We start from the raw sequence: 23,095 nt of genomic DNA on the forward strand, positions 1-23,095 counted from the left end.
TGGAACATTTAGGAGACTTATCTATGTCTGAAACCAAAATAATTTTGTTTCTTTTTTCCCTCTTTTCCCCAACTCCAACTCTTCACTTTAGATTTTCTTCTGGCAGGTTTGACAAACAGAACTTTCCAGCCCGAGCCGCTATCAGTTCAAAAGTTTAGTTCTGGCATGTGAAGGCCAAACTCTGCTCAAGGCTGATCTCTTTTTTAAAAAGATTCTTAAATCCTGTTAGGAGTCTCCGACAGAGGAGAAGCTGGTGTATGAAAGAAAAAGATGGCACAGGGCACTGTGGCCCACTTTGTGAGGACTGTGCAATTTATGTTAGGTGTGTTGTTCCTCCAGCTTTCTCTCCTAGAAAATAGGGTGACTGGTCCCAGTGCCCCCATCAAGGCCCAGCAGCAGAACCAGCATCGGCGCTCATTAAAGGAACTATACAGTTGGTGGGAGAGCAGCCTGCTTGTGCTGTAGGCTGGTTTCCATGGCAATGGATGCTCCTTCCTCCCTGTCTCTTGGCTCCAGGGAAAGACAAGGACACCCAAGAGAAGACAGTGGCAACTTGGGGAAGAGAAGTAGCGCCAGGCCCCCATTCCCCACAGCTGGACCCCACATGTTGGCAGGGAAAGCTCTCACTGACCTTAGGGACGTCATGTCCCAGCTCTGGACCTCAGCCTGCTCCTCTGTAAGCCAAGAGGGCTGGACCAGAGATGATCCAGCAAAACCTTTCCAGCTTCAGTGTACCAGAATCCAATAGCTTATCTATCCAGGCCAGTCACTGGAAATGGCCGTGCCTTGGTGTAAAAGACAGAACTGAGCATGACACTCTGTAGGATGAGAATCTAACAGCCTTGCTCAGAGGCCCAAGCCTTATTCATTCCCCCAGTCACTCTGCCTCCCTGACAACCATCTAAGAGAGATCATCTCCGTAGGCCCACTTCGTACGTCCCTGGGGGTGCCTGGGTCTCCTGGGGCTCACTCAGGCCATGCCACGACAGGTGGACCAAATGTCAAATGTCATCCCCCAGCCACAGGCATCCCACCTCTATGACATCATCAGGTTCAACCCTCCAATTCGAGTGTGCACAGCTGCCTGGGGGCTGGCCCCAGTTAGAAGGAACTGAGGATGAAAAGAAGTCCTTGGATTCAGTGTGGAGAGTACTGAGCTGAGCTGCTCGTAGACAGTGTGAGGGAAACTCCCCAGGCAAGGGGTAAACCACCAGCAGAAGCAGGGAGCTGGGAGTATTTGTAATCCTGGCTGATTGGATTAAAGTGGAATGAGAGCACAACAGGTGATGAGGGTGGAAGGAAAAAGCAGAAACATGAATGAAAGATGTTAGGAGGTTTAATGACACGGTGGTGTTTCCAGGGCTGGACTGAGGGGAGAAAAAGGAGTCCTTGGGGTGGAGGTAGAAGCCATGTGCCTAGTGCCGGCTTTCTGCGGGGTGGCAGAGCTGGAGGGAGAGGGGAATACCCCTTTCTAGGGACCAGGGTATCACTCAGCCATCCCCTCATGCCTGCTGGTGGGGGCGGCGGGGGGGGTGGTATTTGTTCCTGCTTCTTATATGAAGGAGGAGCAACTCAGAGCCATGGAGTGGCTGAACCTATGTCAGACAGCTGCTCCTTTCCAGGAGTATATCATCTTACAGGGCAATAAAATCATCATTAAAAAATAAGTACATGATGCTAAACTAACAGGTGGCCACCCTCACAACCACCCTTAGAAGTCCAGAGCTCAGGAAGGATCAGCACTGATGGGGACATCTGAGGGTGGGAGTCTCATCAGAGGGAGCCCTAAGGAACATCCAATGCCCCCCACCCTCCTGGGCCAGTTCACCTCAAAGCATCTGGGAAATGGCAAAACAGGGCATTTCCAGGACTCCAGTCAGGAGTCCTTCCTCAAACCCTAGTAGAAAGCTGGTCTAGATGTAAGAAATCTGATGAGCTCCTGACACGGCACCATCTGATTTTCTCAGTCCTTGCAAGTTGCTCCACAGGATCAGTGGTCTATGTGGGAAGCTCGTCAATACACAAGTAATTAGGGCTCTGAGACCTTTGAGAGGGCCCAGGAGGGTACAGGGCCTCCACAGCCAGCATTTGTTTTCTAACCTATGTTCATCTTGACTAGTTTTTATTAACAGCAGCATGTTAAACTCTCTGCTATTGGGCCAAGACCCTAGGGTCAAACAGTTCACCCAGAAACACTGAGGAGCATGCGCTGGAGATAAAGTTCGAGAGCCCTTCCTCCAAAGGGGAACCCAGGGAAAGCAGCTGCAGGGACCCTCATGACGCCAGGAAACCGACTCAGCCTCCCTATAACTATGAAACATAGTTATGAAACTACTTTGCATGACCATGGCCTAGCATAGTACATGGTATGTGGCGAGTAATGAAGGAGCAAGGGAATCAATGATTAATCACAAATCATTTTTAATAAGTCAGCATCTTAGGGAGAGCAGCTGGGATGGCCGAGTAGAAAGGCCCCGAATTCATCTCCTCTCTCAAACACGTCAACATCCCAGCTATCTGCAGAACCACCACTGAAGAAAAAAAGACTGGAGCCTACAGATAGGGATAGAGTAGGCATAGGAGGTTGTGGAAGTCCCAATAGGGGATCATAGATAAAGAGGGAAATCTGGGAGATGCCGGGAGACCGGAAGTTTAGGAAAACCATCAGAACAAGGCAGACTTGCTTAACTAGTGGAGGTGCAAGAATTGCCTCAAGTCATTGGGTGGGGGATGGGATGAGGCCTGCATCTAGCTTCAGACCAAGGGCAAGAGTTTGAAGACTGCCCGTCAGCTGATTTGAAGACACATCTTACCAGGTATTAAGGAGGAGCTACTGCTCCCAGAAAGGAAGAGGCGGGCCTTTCCAACCCCAAGCCCCTTGGATGATAAAACTGTGGCCCACCGGATCCTCTGGCAGAGCTTCCTTACCTACCTGCTTGCATCTCTTACAAGCATCCTATCCTAATAAATCTGTTTCTTACCTATCACTTTGTCTCTCGCTCAATTCCTTCTGCATGGAGGCATAAAGAACCTGAACCTTAGTGCGTCCAGACACAGGGTGAGTAATTCTAATTTAAAACTGTGGGTTCAAGTCCCAGTCTGGGTTTTGGCTGGGTTCAAGTGCTGGCACATGGGTTCAAGTCCGAATCTGTGTTCTGGCTAGGTTCAAGCCGTTAGTGCTGTCAGTTTCACTACCAGAAAAGATCTTCTATAATGAAAAACATAACGAAGGAACCACAATGAGACAGGCAGGAGGTATGGACTCAGTATAATCAAATCCCACACCCCTGGGTGGGCAATCCACAAAGTAGAGAAGAAGTATACTGCAGAGGTTCTCCCACAGGAGTGAGAGTCCTGAGCCCCACATCCAGCTCCCCAGCACTGGAAAGACAAGCCCACAGAGCATGTGGCTTTGGGGGCCAGTGGGGCTTTATTGCAGGAGACCCACAGGGCTAGGGGAAATAGAGACTCCACTTTAAAAGAGCACATACAGGTGTTCCTGTGCGGTTTAGTGGGTTAAGGATTTGGTATGATCCCTGCAGTGGCTGGGGTCACTATTGTGGCATAGGTTTGATCCTTAGCCTCAGGAACTTCCACATGCTACAGGGGTGGCCCCCAAAACAAGGGGCACACACAAAACCTCATGTGTACTGGGACCCAGTGCAAAAGCAGTGATTTGATAGAAGCCTGGACCAGACCTACCTACTGGTCTTGGAGAATCTCCTAGAGAGACGAGGATGTCTACAGCTCACCCTGGGTGCATAGACACTGGCGGCAGCCACATTCGGGAGCTCCTACCACCAAAACTGGTGCTGGTGGTGCCATTAGCTCATGAGCACCAAGACCTGGTCCTGTCCAATAGCCTTCAGGTGCCAGTGCTGGGACTCCTCAGGCCAAACGACTAACTGGATGAGGACACAGTCTCACCTGCCAGCAGGAGGGCTGCCTAAAGACTAAAGGGCCCACACCCACTCCTGGACACAGCCTGATACTTAGCCCACCCACCAGAGGGCCAAGACCCAGCTCTACTCACCAGTGGACCAGTATGGGCCCCTCCTGCCAGGAAGCCTGCACAAGCCTCTAGACCAGCCTCACCATGGGGTAGACTCCAGAAGCAAGAAAACTACAATCCCACAACACAGGCCAGACTCTTGCCTGGGACCAGCTGGGCCCTAGCCCTATCCACCAGCAAGCCAATGCAACCTTCCAGAAACCCTAGACCCCAAACTACATCAGGAACTCCACCCCCCAGTAACAATCTAAAACAAGCTCTAGGATCCCTGGGCCCTGCAACCAGACTCTTGCACTAACAATGTGATATGGCTTCACTTGCCAATGGAGAGGCAACAGTCCCTGAATCTTGAGGACCCTGACTCTACCCACCCATGAGCCAACACTAGCCTCAAGGCCCCCTAGGATCCAGCAACCAGCCAGCTCAGGACCAGGCCCCACTAAACAGCAGCTAGCAGCATCTGCGTAAGACAGCCTGGCCACCAACCAGACTAGGCAAAATAGACAAGGTCACAACCAGAAATAAGAAACTTTCAGAAGGAAAAAGCTCTCTAGTAAAGGCAAACACACAGTAAAGGTAGGAAATCATCCACACACAAAACTAGCAAGGAGGTTAACAACTTTATCTGGGAGCCTGCTGCACAGAGAATTTTATACCTAATACAGTGGTAATTTACATTGGATTTACAGAATTGGGTGTTGAAAGGGAATTTAAATGTAACCTCATCTGGTGGTTTTTAAAACTGTAACCCATTGGTGGATCATGAAATTGATCTACCTAGTGCGTCCTGACACACGTTTTATAAACAAAATGGAATGGCACAGACAGAATAGAAATAAATTTCAGTAGAATACAGTAGAACAGAGTAGAATAGATCAGAATGCATCACATGTAGTAAGAGTAAGTGTACAGGGTATATCCTGTGTTAATAAGTCCAAAAGCCACTAATGAATCCAACATCCATCCAGTGATTTCACTACCTGAGAGACCACATCTGGGACAAGTGATTTTCTAGCCTTTCTGGGCCTCTCATATTATAGGAAAGGAATTTCATCCAGAAGCCACCTGTTCTACTTACAGACAGTCTGGCAGTGGGAATTACAGCATGGTTCAGAACACACCACATCACAGAGACACACCCATGCCCATCCACACACCAACCAAAACAGCATCATGACATGATACTTACTCTGGGTAATACATTGAGAGGAACTCTAATATTTTATTCTCTTTCATTTTTTAATGATGGTAGTGATGACCATTAAATAGATTTTATAAGCTACTAATGCACCATGGACTCAACAGTGTCTAATACTCTGAAAATGGCAGGATGGGGCTAGGGGAAGAATTTCACATCAACTGCATTTCTCTTCATTATGTTCAGCTGTGTCCCTCTGTGTGTGTATAAAAGAAGATTACTGCCTGGTGAGCTGGAGCCTGGCTTCTCTGAGGGCTCACAAAGCATAGGTCACAGTCTCCCGACTGTCTCTTACTGCTCCTGTGGGCAAGCTCATTGAGAAAAGACTGTGTAAGTCTTATACACTGCATGCCAATAGCTACTGCAAACACATAATTATTCTTGATTCTCTTGCTGATAACAACATAGTAGCCATCATATGTTTCCTCTCAAGATTTGAGGGTAAAGCTTTTTAAAGATACAAAGTTTGAAACAAAGTCTGAATGGCGATTTTTTTTTTTCCCCAACCCAACTTGAAAGAATTTGTCTTTGGAGAACCGATCTAATCAAATAAAGTAGAATCAATTTACTGGAGACATAATCCAACTTGCATAATTGTCCTGGCTGGTTTATACCACAGCTGTTCACAAGGACATGGTTCATTAAATAATAAAGTCTTCATCAGACTCTCCTTCACTGGGCTGCAATGTTTTTACCCCACACCACCAAAACACTCCTGCCTTCATTAGTACTCAGTGTCACCAATCACCGATGGTGTAGTCAGGGAATTTATTTTTATGACACTCTATTAACTAGACATCGTCAACTGCATCAACTAAAAGCCATTGTACTGTCCCCAGGGGAGAATCCCATTACTAGATAATCATGCTAGACCACGGGCTCCCTGTGGGCAGGGACCACATCCTTTCATCTTTCTATTCCCAGTCCTAAGCAAAGTGCCTGGCATTTGGTGGGTACCAGATAAGCCTCTGCTGAATCAAGAAGAAAACATCTCCAGTATGTGATTCCTAATGGCTTCACAAGAGCGATGCTTAGAAGTCTGGCAGCACCCTGGTTGCAGTGAACATTTGGTCTCCAATCATGTCTCTCCTTTCTGGTTTGTTAATTTTCCACTTGACTAAACCAAATTGTCCAAGTTTGCGTGAAAGCAGGGGGTACTCCCAGAATCCCCTCTGGCCAACAGAAGGTTCAGCAAAGTCAATTTTGCTGTCTTCAAGCTTAGAGGCACACTTAACCCCTCTGGATGGCAGAGAAATTTTGCCAATCCCAGGATTCCGGAACAATCGCACTGTTAGGAGCCAGAAGCTGGGCGGCTGAGAAATAGCAATGACCTTGTAAATTTCTTCCAGTGTGAGAAGTCAGCTATTTGGTTTACAGAGCATGGGAGGGAGACTCACTCTAAAACTGGAAGATTTATGGCTTAAACAGTTTAGATCAACTCAAACATATTCAAACACAGAGGGCTAGCCCCCCTCTGCGAGTTTCTGATTCAGGAATGTGCACCTCTAATAAGTTCCCAGGTTGAAGCCACTCCTCCAGGCAGCCTACTTCAAGAGAGAAGCACTGGTTTAGACTGCTGATTACAAACATACACTCTGGAGCCTGCTGGCTAGATTGGAGCCCTGATTCTACCACTTTCTAGCCTGTGGCTTTAGGCAATTCATTTAAATTCTCCCAGCCCCATGATATCAAGTATCAAAAGAAGGCACCAAGAGCATCTTTCTCCCAAGGCTGCTGTAAAGGTCAATGAACATTCCTTGCTTAACAGGTGCCTGGCATGTAGAAAGGACTCAATTAAAGTTAACCACATAACAAAGAAAGGTAGGAATAGGGTCTGGTGGAAAGACTGTTTGATAGGGAAACCAGACCCCCATTCTAGTTCTAGCCTTACCACCAATGACTTACTGTGTGATCCGGGGCACACACCTCACCCTCTCTGGGCTTCATGCTCTCATCAGCAAAATGAGTGCATAGGACATTTTATAACAGACTGAGGATGCCTTTGAGACTTCCCAAGCACTTCGCTCCCTCCATTCAGCACCATACATCAGTTCAGCTTCCCCCAAACACTCCCTCTCACCTCAGGCTTCCCACTGCCAGGTCTCCAGCGAGACAGCTCAAGACTGCCTTGGAATCACGACCTGATTCCTCTGCCCTAGAGAGTCCTCCTTCCACTTAGCTATACCCCATCTGACTCGACTAACACAGGCTAAGCGGCCCACTTCCTCAGCAGCTCCACCTGGCCTCCTTCTTGCTGCAGCCTTACTCCACTCCAAGAGGTTTTTTCCCCCTCTCATCTGCAGGCAGCTCCACGCATTGATATTCTCCTGTGGTTGCATTCTAGACTGGGAAATAAGCAGATTCACAGAAGTGTTCAGAGGGGATAAGCATGGCTTCATCGGGAGCGCTGTGTTCAGATGGGTGTTGGAGGGTGAGGCACGCACTCGCGAGGGTGATGCAGCTCTGAAATTTATTTTCACAGCCCAGGTTGGGGGAGGGGACCCCTGGAGGCGCTCTGAAGTCCAAGTTTCCCTCCTCCTCTACATTTTCATTAGCCCCGTAGCAGCCTGCCGCACCAGCTTTCTGCCAACGACTGATGACAGGGAAAGGGCTCTTGTTGGCACCAGGCCACTGTGCATTTCCCTTTTATCAGATGCTGACAAAATTTCCCCATCAAGGAAGATAAATTCGAGGTGATATTAATAAACCTCCAAATGCGGAGATCAGCTCTGGTTGGCACTGCTGATAATCCCATCAGCAGCAAGCCATTTCCAGCCTGGGGAGCCCCAAAGTTAACGCTTCTATGCAAGGCAACCTGAAGGCTGGAGTCTCCCTGCCTGGCTCCTTTGCAGAATCTGGAGCCCAACTGGGCCTCCAACTGGGGAGGGAGTTTACTCCCCCAGGGTTCCTGGGTGAGGCAAGGGCTGAGGGAGGAGGAGCACTGACCAAAAACAGCCCTGAGTGATTGTTACCCGGCATTGTTTTGCACCCAGAAAGTGCTGAGTGTTTTATAACCATCTTCCTATTTAATTATCATAAGCTCAGTGAGGGAGGAGCTATTTTTAGGTGAGGGCACTCTGCCTTGGAGAGGTCATCCTTAGCAGTATCAACGTCATTGTACTGGCTGACACTTACTAAGTGCTTTCTGGGTGGCTGGGCTTAGGATTTGGTCTGAATTTTCACAACAAGCCAATCAGCTCAGCACTATTACTCTCCCCATTTTGGAGCAAGAACTTGACAGAGCGAGAGGTTAAATGCATGGCTTGAGGTCACACAGTGAAGATGCTTACTTAGTGGGTATCAGGTCAAAGCCAACACTGCCATGTGCTGCCCTCATCACAGGGGTGCTGCAGGGGATACCACCAGAGGGGATGCTTTGGCCTCTGTCACATGGCCCTCTGTTCCAAGTTGTACCAAATGATTCGCCTGTGCTTCCGCCTTCCTGTAGGGAAGGCGCCTGTGGTCACAGGCCACTCCTACCTGGGGATGCAGCCCCAGCTGCTATTGCAGGGCCTGGCACCTAGTAGGCACTCTTTAAATGTTTGATAGATAAGTAAACAAATGGGCAGTCCTTACTCACATCTTACAAGACCGTGCAAATGTGCCTCCCTCTATTCTCCTTTGGGAGGGGTGAAATTAGGCTCCGAAAGAAGTAAACTGCAAAGTTCACTAAGCGTGGAGCAAGGACCTGAAGGTATTAAAAGAAAAAGAACCCAGAAAATCCTGCAGAGGGAGAGCTGGGCACCCAAGTGGCCACTGGCACAGCAAACACTTCTTTTCACAGCTCGGATGCATCAAAGTCCTTAAGTCCTTTACCAATGTTAATGTAGTTAATCTTCACAGCAACCCATTTTGCAGATAGAAAAAGTGAGGCACAGCAAGGCTGAAGGACTTGCTCATGGGTCCATGAGGTATGAGTGGTCCATGAGGTATGAGTGGTAGAGCTGGGATTCGAACTCAAGCCATCTAGTACCAGCACCCACACTCTGGATCTTTCCCTTACCACCCTTGGGTGTTGGCTGTGTGCAAAAGGCTCTCATGGCCAGAGAGAGCTCCTTGGGAGTCCATGCCACCAGGCCTCAGGCTCAGGCTGAGAAGAGAAAGCTCTGCAAAGGCAGCAGCTGGAGGTTAAATTCTGAGTAATTAACATGTTTATCCATCATAGCAGAATTGTTCCCAAGAGAATTCAAGTGTCATTTCACTGTGCCTTTACTTCAGGAACACTTTCACTGCATCTTGCCAGCAAATACTGAGTGGGGGAGGGGCTGCCAGCTCCTTGACCCAAAAAGGAGGGAACAGAGCAGGCAGAGCCTTACTACACAGACTATGTTCAAGGAAACTGAGCTGGAGGGATGGGGGCAATTTGGGTCTGTTTGGGGACCCCAAGACTTGGAGCCGACAGCCTGCAGCACCTGACTTAAAAACCAGAGGGACAGGTGGGAAGGCATGGTTATGAAAGACAGAGACTCTGGACCTGGGCCAGGTTTGGGCGTGGCTGCACCTCTTACCAGCTATGTCACCTTGGCACGTCACTACTTCTACTGCATGTATCTAACATGGGGATAATAATATGAGTCATCAGCCGAATTCCTCCTCAAAGCAGCCCTGAAGTCCAAGAGCTGGTCCAAGTGATTTATTTGGAAGATGATCTAGGGAAACAGCATGAGGTGTAGGAAGTGAGACAGGCAAGGGAGGGACCAGTGATGGGTGCATTGATGAGTCGGTTATTCCCACGGTGGGCGACTGGGGCTCGGTTCCTCCAGGGGCATCCCACTGAGGGTGAAAGTTGGGTTATCTATTCCACTAACCCACCCATCACTGGTAGAGAGTCACCGCTAGGGGGTTAACCCTCTGGAACCTCGGGCCTGCCTCCCTGCCACAGGCGGGGGATGGAGGGAGCCACCTGTGCGGGCGAGGTCCACCTTCAGGATCCACAGACCTGTGGGACTGGCCCTGGGCACGTGGGTGGGGCAATAGGAACAGGTGCTTTGAAGCAGGTAAAGTACTGGGAATAGTGCTTGGTATGGAGGGAATGCTCCATCCTGTGCTCTTTGCTGTCATGATGACAATGATGATGGTAACTGCCATCAGGGGGACAAGAAAGAAAACAACCCATCCAAGGACAGTGAAGACAACAGCAGAAGGGATGTGCCCCTCCTCTCCCACTCGTCCAGCCCCACCCCCCACCCATCACTTGCCATGAATGGAGGGCAGACCTGCCTCCCCTCTGTGCCCTGGGGGAGGCTCAGAGGAAAGACCAACAGCCAAAGGTCAGTGATGGAATGACATTCAGAAGACAGAGAAGTTGGAGGAACACAAGGATTTCTAGGCTTGAGCCCCATGTGAGAGTTTGGGGACCTGGAAGACAGAGGTTCATTCCCAAATAAAACCTGAAGCCCAGTGACACTGAGGAAATGATATTCATTGTTTCACTGAACAGTGTTTACATATCATCTGCCTTTTGGGCACTGTGCTAGGCACTCTGGGGGCAGAGGTGAATCAGATACTGGCCAGAGCAGGGAGGGTGTGAAAAGGGAGGAGCACAGAGGGGAACAGGGATGGATGAAGGACACTAAATGTCCCCTGGGAGGAGTTCCCATCATGGTTCAGCTGAAACGAATCTGACTAGCATCCATGAGGAAGCAGATTCGATCCCCAGCCTCGCTCAGTGGGTTAAGGATCCGGCATTACCGTGAGCTGTGGTATAGGTCACAGATGTGGCCTGGATCTAGCGTGGCTGTGGCTGTGGTGTAGGCCAGCAGCTGCAGCTCTGATTCAACTCCTAGCTTGGGAACCTCCATTTGCTGCAGCGAGACCCTAAAAAGACAAAAAAAAAAAATGTCCCCTTGGGGCAGGGCATCTGAGCAGGCTTTTGTCCACCCTAATCTTTCAGTGCTATTCAGGGCTCTTCTGTAAGTGGCCAGCCTCACCTTCCAATATGGATCCTCCAACCCCAATTTTACTCATGTCTTAGGTTAATAAACCTGTATGGAATGGTTTTCCGTGACTGAGAGTGCTGCAGAAGCTTCAGGAGGCATTAACTCACACCAGCCTTTGGAGGTTTTACAAAGGAAAAGGGGCTCAGAGAGGTTAGATAACTTGCCCACAGACACAAAGCCAGGAAGGGGTAGCCAGGAGTCTGCAGTCATGATCCCTCCCCCTGCACCCCTCACCTTCACCCCCCCCGGCCCCCAGCAGAGTCCGCCCTGCCTCTCTGTCCTGCCAGAGCCTGAAGCCTGCTTCTGACAGCCCACCAGCGCAGTCCCTGGGGCCCCAACTAGGCCACCTCGTTGTGTTTTACATGCCCCCTGCCAGTGTTTGGTCTCCCACTAGTTTTTAATCTCCCTCAAGAGCGAGACCACACTGTCAATTTCTATGGATTCTGAGATCATAAATACTTCAAAGTAATCATAATAACTCCATTCATCTGCATGAATGCAAGCTCCATGAGAGCAGAAGCCATTGTTTGTCTGTTTGTTCTCTGCTCTATTCCCAGGGTCTGGGAGAATGCTTGGTACAAAACAGATACTCTAAAAATATCACTGATGACTGAATGAGCAAACAAATTTACTTCCACTCCTCATGTGCTGGGCACTGTATGAGGAGTTCTGTCTATACTCTCATATGCTATCATTGTGGATGATAGAGGGAATGAATGAAGTCACTAATAAATGAGCAAAGGAGTAAATGAATGAATGAGTAGGCAAGTGAAGGAAGGAATTTCAAGGATGGCCTCCTGCCTATTACCCTCAACACCAAGGTGTCCCACTCACATCCTGGTCCAAGGCCCCCACACTGCCATCCACCTCGCAGCATATCCACAGAACACTCTGCACAGCCAAACATCCATTAGCACAGGCAAGAACAGTGGAGGAAGCTTTCTGCATCCCACTTCAAGAGCAGTGGGAGGCTTCATTCCTTTAACGGGCTTAGAAGTCAAGGCTGGATGTAGAGTGGGGGGAGCTGCTTTTGAGTGAACAGCTTCTCTGGTCCACTCACATCCTTCGCTGGCTGCCAGCCCACAGCCAGTCTGCAGAGCACAGGGAAAGGGGTGGAAATGCACTCACTCATTTACTCAGTCACCCACAAACAAGCCTCAAGCAACTGAGCACCTCCTGAGTCCAGAGTGGTTCTGTGCTCTGCAGGGGACATGCATATAAATAAGAAAGGGTCCCTGACCTTGAGGAATTTATGCTCTAAGAGGGAAAATAACAGGTACATTAACTCAGATCTCATCCATCTCTGGTTTATCCAGTTCCCCAGGCCCATGGGAGAGCCTCTGAATAACTTCCACATTGGATGTAACACCTGTTTGAGAGCTTCCGTCCTGCCCTGCCCTTCAACCCAAGTTCCCAGACACAGGCAATAGGGAACAGCACAGACTGCCCAAGATTTCACAGGTAAGGTGGAGAAGGGATTTAAATCAAGCACCTCAAGACTAGTGGGTCTAACAAGAGATTCTGAGGTCACCCAGTTCCTTCTAGGCCATGGTTCAACCAAGGATTCCTTTCCTGACCCTTCTCTGCACAGCCCCTAATGTAGAAACAGGCCCTGACAAGCCCAACTCCCTCATTCCCCCTTTAAAAGCCCCTTGATGCTCAACCTCTCACTAGAGCAGACTTCACCCCATAGATATTATTAGGGATGTTAACAAATACTGCAATTCTTTCCTCTAGTATTCTTCTTCTTCTTCTTCTTCTAACCTTCTAGTCTCCTTTGAACTCAAGTGTAGCCGTGTGGTTCCCCCTGACCAATGAATCATAAGCAAAGTGATGTGGGCCATTTCTAGGTGCAAACTTTCCATCCAGTGATGCACCACTGTCTCAGGCCAGGATGGTGAGGGAAGCAAATGTCAATATGGAGCTTCATTCACTGAGCTTGGTTCACTGAATGATTTTAATGAAGAGACGCCCCCCCCTCTTCCCCCGTGCCCTCTGTGACTGAGCAGGAAATAAACCTTTCTTGTGTTATGTCACCGTAGGGATTGCTGGTTACTGTAGCATAGCATGGCCTAACCTGACGGATACAGCCTCTTTGATGCAGACCAATTCAGCTCTGCCCTGATCTATAGGCCAACGGTCATACTAAACTAATTCTGGCACTCACTAAACAAAAAACGACCCTCTAGGTAACAAAATCCACAGTCTACAAAAGGCAGGTGATGGCACCTTTTGAGCATTCTCATTGAGGTTTCACCCCTCATTGTCAAGAGATTCATCAATGTATTTTTTTCCCAAACAAAATGGCAGAGAATCCCAAAGGAATTTCAAAGAAGGAGCTTCGAACTGGCGCAAAAGAAATATGGTCTAGGAAGTGCCATGGGAAACTGGGCGTCAATACAATGGGTACACAAAATAGAGACTCTACTCTTAAAGGGCACACACAAAATATCATGCATACCAGAAACCAGTGCAAAAGCAATGATTTGCTGGAAGCCTGGGCCAGACTTACCTGTTAGTCTAGAATAGTCTCCTGGAGAGGTGGGCCCAGGGGGCAGCTGCGGCTCAGCCTGGGGACATAGAGAGTGGTGGCAGCCATATCTGGGAGCTGGTTTTACCACAATATGAAAGCCAGTGCTGGCTGCGCTATTAGATCATTAGCGCCAAGACCCAGCCCTGCCCAATAGCCTACAGGTGCCAGTACTGGTATACCTCAGGCCAAACAACCAACTGGGAGGAGAAACAGTCCCACCATCACCAGATAGGCTCCCTAAAGACTAAAGAACCCACACCTGCCTCTGGACACACTGCTGGATATGGCCCAGCCCACCAGAGGGCCAAGACCTAGCTCTGCTCACCAGTGGGTAGGCATAAGACTCTAGACCAGCTTCAAAAGGGAACAGACTTCAGAAGTAAGAACTATGATCTCACAGCCTGTAGACTGAGTCTGCCAACACAAGACAGACTCTGTCCTAGGACCAGCTGTGCTCTGGACTTACCCACTAACAGGCCAATGTAATCTTCAGGACACCTTGGGTCCAAGACCCAACTGTGATAGAAAACAACCCCCCACTCCCAGCAGTGATTTGACACCAGCTCTGGAATCCTTAGGCCCTACAGTCAGACTCCAGGAACTAATTCTGCCTTCCAGGAGTCAGGCACCAACTCCAGGAGCTGGCTTCACCTGCCAGTGGGCTGGCAACAGCCCCAGAGTCTCTGGGATGCTGACTCTACCCACCAGTGAGCCAGCACTAGCCCCATGACACCTTAGAGTTCTGCAACCAGCCACTTCATGACAAGACCCCACTAAATAGTAGCCAGCATCATCCACACAATGCAGGGCCTGGCAACCAACCAGACTAAGAGCCAAACAAACCTATAAGACCACCTACATAGTCAGCTCACTACAACAAAAGACCCCCATTCAGCCCTCTTAAGGGGAATCCCTAGAGCATACAGCTTGGGTGATAAGAGGGAAGTGAACTACCGAGACACACAGGATGCCTCCTACACAGGGTCACTTCTCCAAGGTTAAGAGACACACCTAAACTACCGCAAACATAAAAATACAAGTAACCACTTAGACAAAATGAGGCAGCAGAGGAATATGTTCCAGATAAAGAACAAGATAAAACCTCAGAAGAACAACTAAGTCAAGTGGAGATAGGCAATCTACCCAAGAAAGAATCCAGAGTAATGGTAATTAAGACGATAAAAGAACTCAGGAGGAAAATGGATGCACAGAGAGAAAAGTAAAAAGTTTTCCAAAAAGTTAGAAAATATAAAGAACAACCAAACAGAGATAAAGAATACAATAACGGAATGAAAAGTCTTCTGGAAACAATTGATAGTAGACTAATTGATAGAAAAGATTGGATCAGTGAGCTGAAAGAGTAGTGGAAATCACTGCTGCTGAACAAAAAAGAAAAAGAAATGAAATGAGGACAGTTTGGAGTTCCCATTGTGGTTCAGTAGGTTAAAGAACCAATGTCGTCTCCATGAGGATGCGGGTTTGATCCCTAGCTTTGCTCAGTGGGTTAAGGATCTGGCATTGCCTTAAGGTCACAGATGCAGCTAGGATCCAGTATTGCCCTGTCTGTGAGGTAAAGTAAACCACAGCTACAGATTTGATTCAATCCCTGGACCAGGAACTTCCATTTGCTGCATAACAGGTGCAGCCGTAAAAAGAAAAAAACAAAGAAAGAAAAGAAAGGAGGACAGTTTAAGAGACCTCTGGGATAACATCAAGAGCACTAATAGTCACCTTATAAGGGTCACAGAAGGAGAAGAGATTGAGAAAAGGCCTGATAAAATATTTGAAGAGAAAAACAGATCTGACTGTGCCATTCTCTCAGGGATATTTTCTAAAAAATTTCAAATTTATGCTGCTAATGACTTATTTTGCACTCTCTAGGAAGGCAGTGATATCCAATCAAACCACTTCTGGGAATGATACATCTTTCATGTAAATAAATGCATTAGTCAATGAAAATTTTTGCTATGTGATCACCGTGAACAGAAGACCATCGTGATATCATGATGCACAAAAGACCTCTTCTTGAGTCCCTCACCCTGTATGTCATTCTATCATATCTGCTAGGTAAGTCTCTTGTACACAACTTCAAGAATGAGTACCACATGAGTACCACTCTTAAACATGTGACTTTTATCCTGTCAGAAGAGAATTAGATAACTCTGCTACATGGTAAAATTCCTCTAATTAGGAAAACTCTTCTCCCACAGATAGAAAAGCAGCTCAAAGAAACCCAAGTTGTGAGCATATTGTCAGTGAAAACACACACAAGCCATGGCTTGGTATTCTTCAATTAATTTTCAGCTAGATTTGACCCAAGTCATCCAGCAGACAGAATAAGAAGATATTTACAAGCTGTGTGCATTAAAATTAGTATTTTTTTAATATTATGAGTGCATAATTAATACTTCCAAAGAAAATATCTACACCAGATCAGGTAATGTTTTTGTTTTTTGCCCCTGTTCATACACCTCTATTTTTAATTCTTTTCTGGGAGGAAGATAAAACTCCTAAGTTTGCTTTTTCCTTCTGTGGCTCAGAATAACCATGTTCTTTCTGCTTCAGTAAATCATTACTGCAGCTTGAAAGGGTTCCTAGAAAGTTCTGATTCCATTCAGTTTTTAGGAGGAGAAGCAACCTACAAATGCCAAGAACTACAGGCTTCATCCACAAGGAAGTCAGCTTCGGGACAGTATCAAGTCCATTAACCAGGATAGGTAAGGTTATGCTGCGGTAACAAAGAAACTCTAAATTTCCAAAGACTTAACTCTTCATCATTTCTTTCTCACTCATACAAAGTCACTTTGGGTGGGGTAGCTCTTCAAGATAGCTTCTTTTAAAAAGACAACCCAGGGATTCAGGCTGATTTTATCATGTAATGCTACCATCTCAACACATAGCTTCTGTGATTGCCACGGCAAGGCAAGAGAGAGAACAGGGAAGCAGGCAGGGGATTTTCACTGACTCAGGCTGGAATAGGCAATGTCTGGAGAGACTATCCTATGAGCTTCTGACTGGCCCTTGGGTAAATATTCAGATGCTAGCCACGATCCAGTTTGGGCAAGACAAGAAGCAAAGAAGCAAGGTCTCCTCCAGGGATTTGGGGGTCAGGGTGAGCACTGAAGCAAAAGGAGTGTTCTTCCTGCCTAACACCCAGGACTCTACCATGGACCACTGAAGGCTACTGCAATGGATGGGACCAGAGAGTGTGTCACCCACAAATCACTGCTCGCTCTCCAGATTTACCCATGCTCCCTGCAGCAGTAAGATGGCAGCTTCAGAATCAGGTACACATGACATCTTTCCCAGCTCTGAGCCTCCCAGCTGAGAAAATTCTCAAACTCTTCCAGTTTCTGCATCTATTAAATGAGATGACTAGGCTCACCCCTATTGGGTCCTGGTGACAAATAAAGCAATGCAGTTAAAGAACCCAGTACTGGGTCTGGCATATAATTAGTATCCAAGAGCCTAAGACTTAGTTTCCACAGCTAGAATGGCACCCACTCTGCCCATCTCACCAAACCACTGGGAGATGATAAAAGGACAAAAGCACTGTAAATACTAAAATCCTTGTTTGGCTACATAAATGACTTTTGTCATGTTCTTAGCCTTCCTGAATGCACATAGCAAAAATTCAACCAATGCACCATCCTGCCCAGAAATGAGTTTTAGTAGTAGCTGGAAAGCCAGGTCAAGGTGGAAGCATTTCAAAGTATCCAAGTTGCCAGGGCTGGAACTACAACTTTAGGATTATCAAAGAAGGAACTGGGGAGAACCAGAATTTTGAAAAAATCACTAGAGTTCTAGGGACTGTGTCTGTGTGTTTGAAAGAGAGGCAGAGAGAGAAACAATAACTATGAACTGACCAGAAGCCTTCCCTTCATTATCATGCTCATTTAACCTGTCAAGACCTCAGGTCAGACCAATGAGGAGCAAAGGCAATAAGAAAACATAAGGTAACTCAGGATGCAAACACCTCATTGTCGCAGCATAATAAATGGATCCACTCTTTTGCTAAATGTCAGGTTAATATTTCTCTTGGCACCAGCTGTTTCCCTCCCCACCTTCCCTACACAGTGAGCCTGGCCTCCCGGAAGCCCGCCCTTTGGCAGCCGCCCAGCCTCAGCACTGGGACTTGAGGAGGGCAGGAGTAGCTGGCACAGTAAACACACATGTCCCAGCTCAGCCACAGATGGGAAGGAAGATTTTTGTGCAGAGTGATATCTCCTGTTGGCCTCGAGCTCTGGCTATGGGGCATTCCAGGCTTTGGGCTGCAGCTCTGGCAGCTGACCATGCCAAGGAGTGGCACTCACAGAAGTTTTCCCTGCCCTGCTCACAGGCAGGGAATAATGGATAGACAAGGAGAGAAGGTGACCTTCAAGGCCGATTAGCACTTGAGACCTTGTGCTTGCCTTTACTGCCCCAAAGGTCTCCAGACAATCCTCCACAGGATCAGCAGAATCTCCCCAGATGGATGACCTGCCCAGGTCACTCTCTCTCTCAGAATCCTTCTCTGGCTCCCTCTGGCTTTCAAAATAAAACCCAAATCCTTGGCAAGCCATTGAGGATTGAAGTTGACCCCATTCCTCAGAGCTTACATGGTCCCTTCACTTGGCCCCTTGCCTAGCCCTTATCATCAGGATGATGGCTGTCTATTTCAGGTCTTCTTCCCCATTCTTTAGTGCAGGGTCTTTATCTCTCACCTCTGTCTGCCCAGTGCTACCTTGCACTTGCCTGGGGCCTGGAACGAGGGATGTGTTCAGTAGCAACTGGAAAGCCATTCATTCATTCATCACTCCAGACCACACTACACAAAGTTCCCTTGTTTACCCTCCACCTTCTTCACTCCAAAATCCATTCAGGTACTTCTCATTTTCTAGAGTGTCCTGTCCACCTTCTTCATTTTCACCACCTTAATCAATCTTTGCAGCTTAAGGTCCCCTGCAAGTCTCACCTTCTCTGTGAAGCCTCTTCACTGCTCTGTGTTTTTCTAAGTATCCATTGTAACTGATTAACCACATCCCCCATGTGGAGCTTCATAATGGAAGGTTTTTAAATAGTTACTTAACGCCTCTGAAACTAATCTGTAAGCATGGTTAATAATAGGTTTGCTGTAAGTTTTAAATTAAGACACAGTATAAATAAAGCATGTAGCACAGTGCCTGGCACATAATAAATGCTCAAAATAGGTTTCCTTGGTGGTGATGATGATGGTGATATCACATTTATATCTCAAACTTCAGATTGTCAATCCCTTCTTTGACAGAAGAACCACTGCTTTCATTGTCTTCACAAACTTCAAAGCATAGAGCCCAATGCTATACCCTTGGTAGAAGCTTTATTGATAATATTTTCTTATTTACATTACTCATGTTGGCAGGCTTGACAGCACAGAGTCATAGAGAGAGCACTGCACTATAGGTAAATCACTGACTTGTCATCATTTTTTCCCCACTCTGGGAATAAGCATCCTCTCAAGTATAAAAATGAGTTTTCTAGAAAAATCTGAGGTTCCCTCTAGGGGTTATATTACAAGTTGGTGGTTATTCATGAGACTAGTTGACACAAAAGTGGGCTGGCCCTCCATCCATAAGGGTCATCCCCACCCAGTATGACTTGACACAAAGGCAAACATACCAGCGGAGAAAAGGCGGAAACTGGGATTTATGTCAGCCAACCAACAGAACACTGGTCCTCACAAATGTTCTCTGTTTTAAAGGTTACTCCAGGCAGCATCAGGGTTGATGTGCCCTCTCCCAGCAGTGGGTTAGCAACAGATGTTACAGCAAAATGATCCAAACTGGAGGTGCTTGTTAGCCCTTCTGGGTGACACACCCATGTTTGCTTCTGGGCCCATGCCTTATGACTCCTAAGACAACTTCACCTGCCACCCTGGCTTCTAGAGTATCACTCCTCTCCCGTCTTGACAAGCTTGGATCATAAGCATAACAAGGGACAGAATGTCAAATTCTGTACAATACAACCACATCTCCTACATTTCCTTTCAGAAGAGGTTACTGCTACCCTTCCACTCTGAGTTCCTCATGGCAGTAAATAGAAGATGACCTCAAGTTTCAGAGTGCCGGTTCTACTCCACTGCTTACACCCTAACTGGTTTATCTTGAGCAATTTATTTAGTCTGTGTCTCATTTTCCTCATCTATAAAAGTGCAATAGATATCCACAGTGCCTAGGACTGTTGTGGGGATTAAATAAAATAAAATATGCAAAGTACTCAAAACATAGCCTGGTTTACAATAAGTACTCAATAAATGTGTATTGCCATTGCCATGATATCATTTAATGATACTGAAGAATGGGTAAATGCGTACTTCTTTCTTTGATATTAGAACCAATCATACTGAAGGACAAGCCACAATACAAGCCAAAGAATCAAGCATATCAAGTCCCAATAAGGCCAGATAAAGAAGAAAAGGGTCCATGACTCATTCTGCAAATTATTCTTGGAAAATGTATAAAGTATTATACACTCTGATGTTAGCATGTGCATACTCAGATAATGCTAGGGTGACTTCCCACAAGGCTTAGAAAAAATGTCCCATGGAAGAGAACCTGAGCCAAGAACATGGGTATAACTTAACCAAAACCAACACCCAGGCTCCTGTCCATGGTCCTGAAAAAGATTAGCACACAAAGGCTGGTAGCAAATCATGACTTCTGAGAGATTGCCAAGGAGGAAAGAGGGAGATTCATTAGAATCGTGTTCAAATAAATGCAACTGTTGAGAATAAATGTGTTTTGGATTTGTAATTGGGCTTCCCTACCTATTGTGCTCCTGATTCTAAATGTATCATCAAAAAGAACCTCATAATGCATAGCAGAGCTAACATAAATTACTTGGGGAATCATTGGCTCCCCTCTGTTGGCCTGGATAATAAGAAATTGAACAACATGAATCTCCCACCCTGAAATGAGTTAATTCTTCTATTCTCTAATTTACCTACTGCAAAGAAATGGCAGAGAATATTTATTAAGAATGAAGCTCTGGAACCAAACTGCCTGGATTCCAATCTTAACTCCTCAGTTATCAGGAGGCAATTCTAGCCAATTTCCACCACTTTTTCATATCTCAGTTCATTCATCTATAAAAGTGGTCATTAAAACAGTACTCAGCTTCTAAGGCTATTTAAAAATTAAATAAGATAATGCACCTTAATCACTTAGAAGTGCATGTATCATTATAAGAACTCAATAAGCATAAATTTTATTATTATTAATAATGGCCTTCATTATTATTATTGTTCCAACTCACTTAAACATAAAAACTTCGTTTTCTTCCTGCATCCTGGCTTGCACAAACACCCTTCCTTCTCTCTGCTCCTATTAGAGGCTCCAATCTATCCACTTCCTGAGACAACCATGGAGACAGACGAAGTGAGCGATAGGAAAGTTTGTTTACTGACCCACCCACTGAGCACAACATAAAAAAAAAACTCAAAAATTTCTCGAAATGAAAAGACTGTAAGACTAAGAAAGCAACAATTCCCCTAAAAACCATGGAGAGCTTAAGTGTTCTCAGTCCATATGACAACAAAGCCACTCTCCATTCCTTGCTCAGCCATGCTTGAGACCACCCGCATCACTTCTCCATCACTCTGTCAATTTTCAGAGGAACCCTGCAGGTTCACAAGGCTGACACAAGCTGTGCGGATCACCAAAGCCCAAGCTCCAACAGCTTGGCGCCTATAAAGAATGTTCAGCATTAGCTCAATGTTCCCAGGACATGATCCAGAAAGTCTAGCAGTCAGGATGGAAGACAAGCAATGATAATGACCCCATCTAATTTTGAACTCAAAATATTTTGCTAAACACTGCCACACACCTTACTTTCTTCAATCTTCTTAGCATCCCACCAAAGCAGACAATTAGTGTCATCCCTATTATACAGAAAAGGTAGCTGAGGTCCAGTGATTAGTGACTTTCTGAATGTCAAAAAGCTACCAGTGGACAGCAAATTCAGCCCAGGATGGCTCTTCAGGCAGCCAGGTTTAGTGGGAAAAGCATCATAAGGTAGCCAGGGAGAACTCTGAATCCCAGTTCCACCTTTTACTAGCTGCATTACTTAGGAAAAGTGACTCAACTCATAAGAACTCAGTTTTTCTCATCTGTAAAATAGAAATAGTATCTTCCATTTAGGATGTTGGCAAATGAACAATAATGCAGAACAAAGATAGCATTAAGTAGGAAGACACTGCCAGGCTAGCCCAGTTCTCTTTCAGTGTTCAACACGACATGGAATCTAGACTAAAGGAGACAGCAACATACACCAGCTTCAAACAAGTCCTGGTGTCCTACTGTCCCCTCCCCCTCCATCCTCTCTGTTGTACCTGCCAGTCACTTGCTTGAATGGCAGAGAGCTCAGTGATCACATGTGACTTGCCTGGAAACCTTTCAAAACCCATACTGGTCTGGCTCACCCTACTTGGCATATTCCCAGGCTCCTAACACTGACTAGCGGCAAGTCTGAACACAAGAAATATCAGACAATCCTCATCATCTTTATGCTCATTTTATACAATGTGCTTTATGATATATGGCATTATGGCAACCGTGGGTCAATGAAACATATCCATTTCCACAAATAAACATTTTTGTCTGGACCGGAACCATTAAGGATGAAACAATGCTGAAGATGGTGGCAGTGAAAGACATTTTATAATTACCAATATTCACATATCACCCAAATTCTTCATTTTTATTGAATATAGATGGCAATGATCAAGCAGATAGGTAACCTGCCCCCTCCCCCCAAATTGCCCAAAGGAGCACTGCAAAGTCTTAAAGAAATAAATTTGAGGTTATCTGTTCTTTTGGCTTTTCCAGGCTTCTACTTCCTTCCATTTAGTGGATCACCAAAAGAAGTTTGCAATTAATTCAATGACATTGTGAACACAGACGGGATCTACTCAAGGCTGCAAAATACTCACAGCATCAGGTCTACATTTCAAGGCCCCCAAGAATACAAAGGGACACCTGTACTCTAGGTGTTTAGCTCAATGCTGAAACCTAAACAGGATACAGGAGTGGGCCAAGGGAGAAGTGGGGGAAAATGAGAGGAAGTTAACCTCGACCAAAGAAGCACTTGGGCATGGCACCATTTGTCACAGAGCTCGAGGACTTCAGGGCAGCCACTGCAAAGACATGAGCTGGTGGGCAACAAGTGATAATCCATAAATAGAGCAACGCCCAGCATTGTTCATTGCTTGCTCAAAAGCTGAAACAGCCCCCAGCTGCTGCCACGTTCTGCCAGCAGGGCTGGTTCCAGGTGAGCTGTTCTGCCCTAGGGTCATGGATGATTTGGCATCTCCTTCTGGCTCAGCCTTGAAATCCCACCTCCCCACCTGCCGCTGTAACCCCAGTGGCCCCTCCACTTGCCTCCCTAGGTGGCAGAAT

At 46.6% G+C, this 23,095-nt stretch overlaps 1 protein-coding gene across 14 annotated transcripts in view; it reads right to left on the minus strand.

Annotated features, from left to right (window-relative positions):
- The window catches only part of KCNMA1 (potassium calcium-activated channel subfamily M alpha 1), a 754,541-nt gene that overhangs the window by 433,334 nt on the left and 298,112 nt on the right, over positions 1–23,095 (minus strand). The gene's annotated exons all lie outside the window — the stretch shown is intronic.

Source organism: Phacochoerus africanus, chromosome 15, assembly GCF_016906955.1.
Source record: "Phacochoerus africanus isolate WHEZ1 chromosome 15, ROS_Pafr_v1, whole genome shotgun sequence".
In the NCBI taxonomy this organism is placed as follows: Eukaryota; Metazoa; Chordata; class Mammalia; order Artiodactyla; family Suidae; genus Phacochoerus; species Phacochoerus africanus.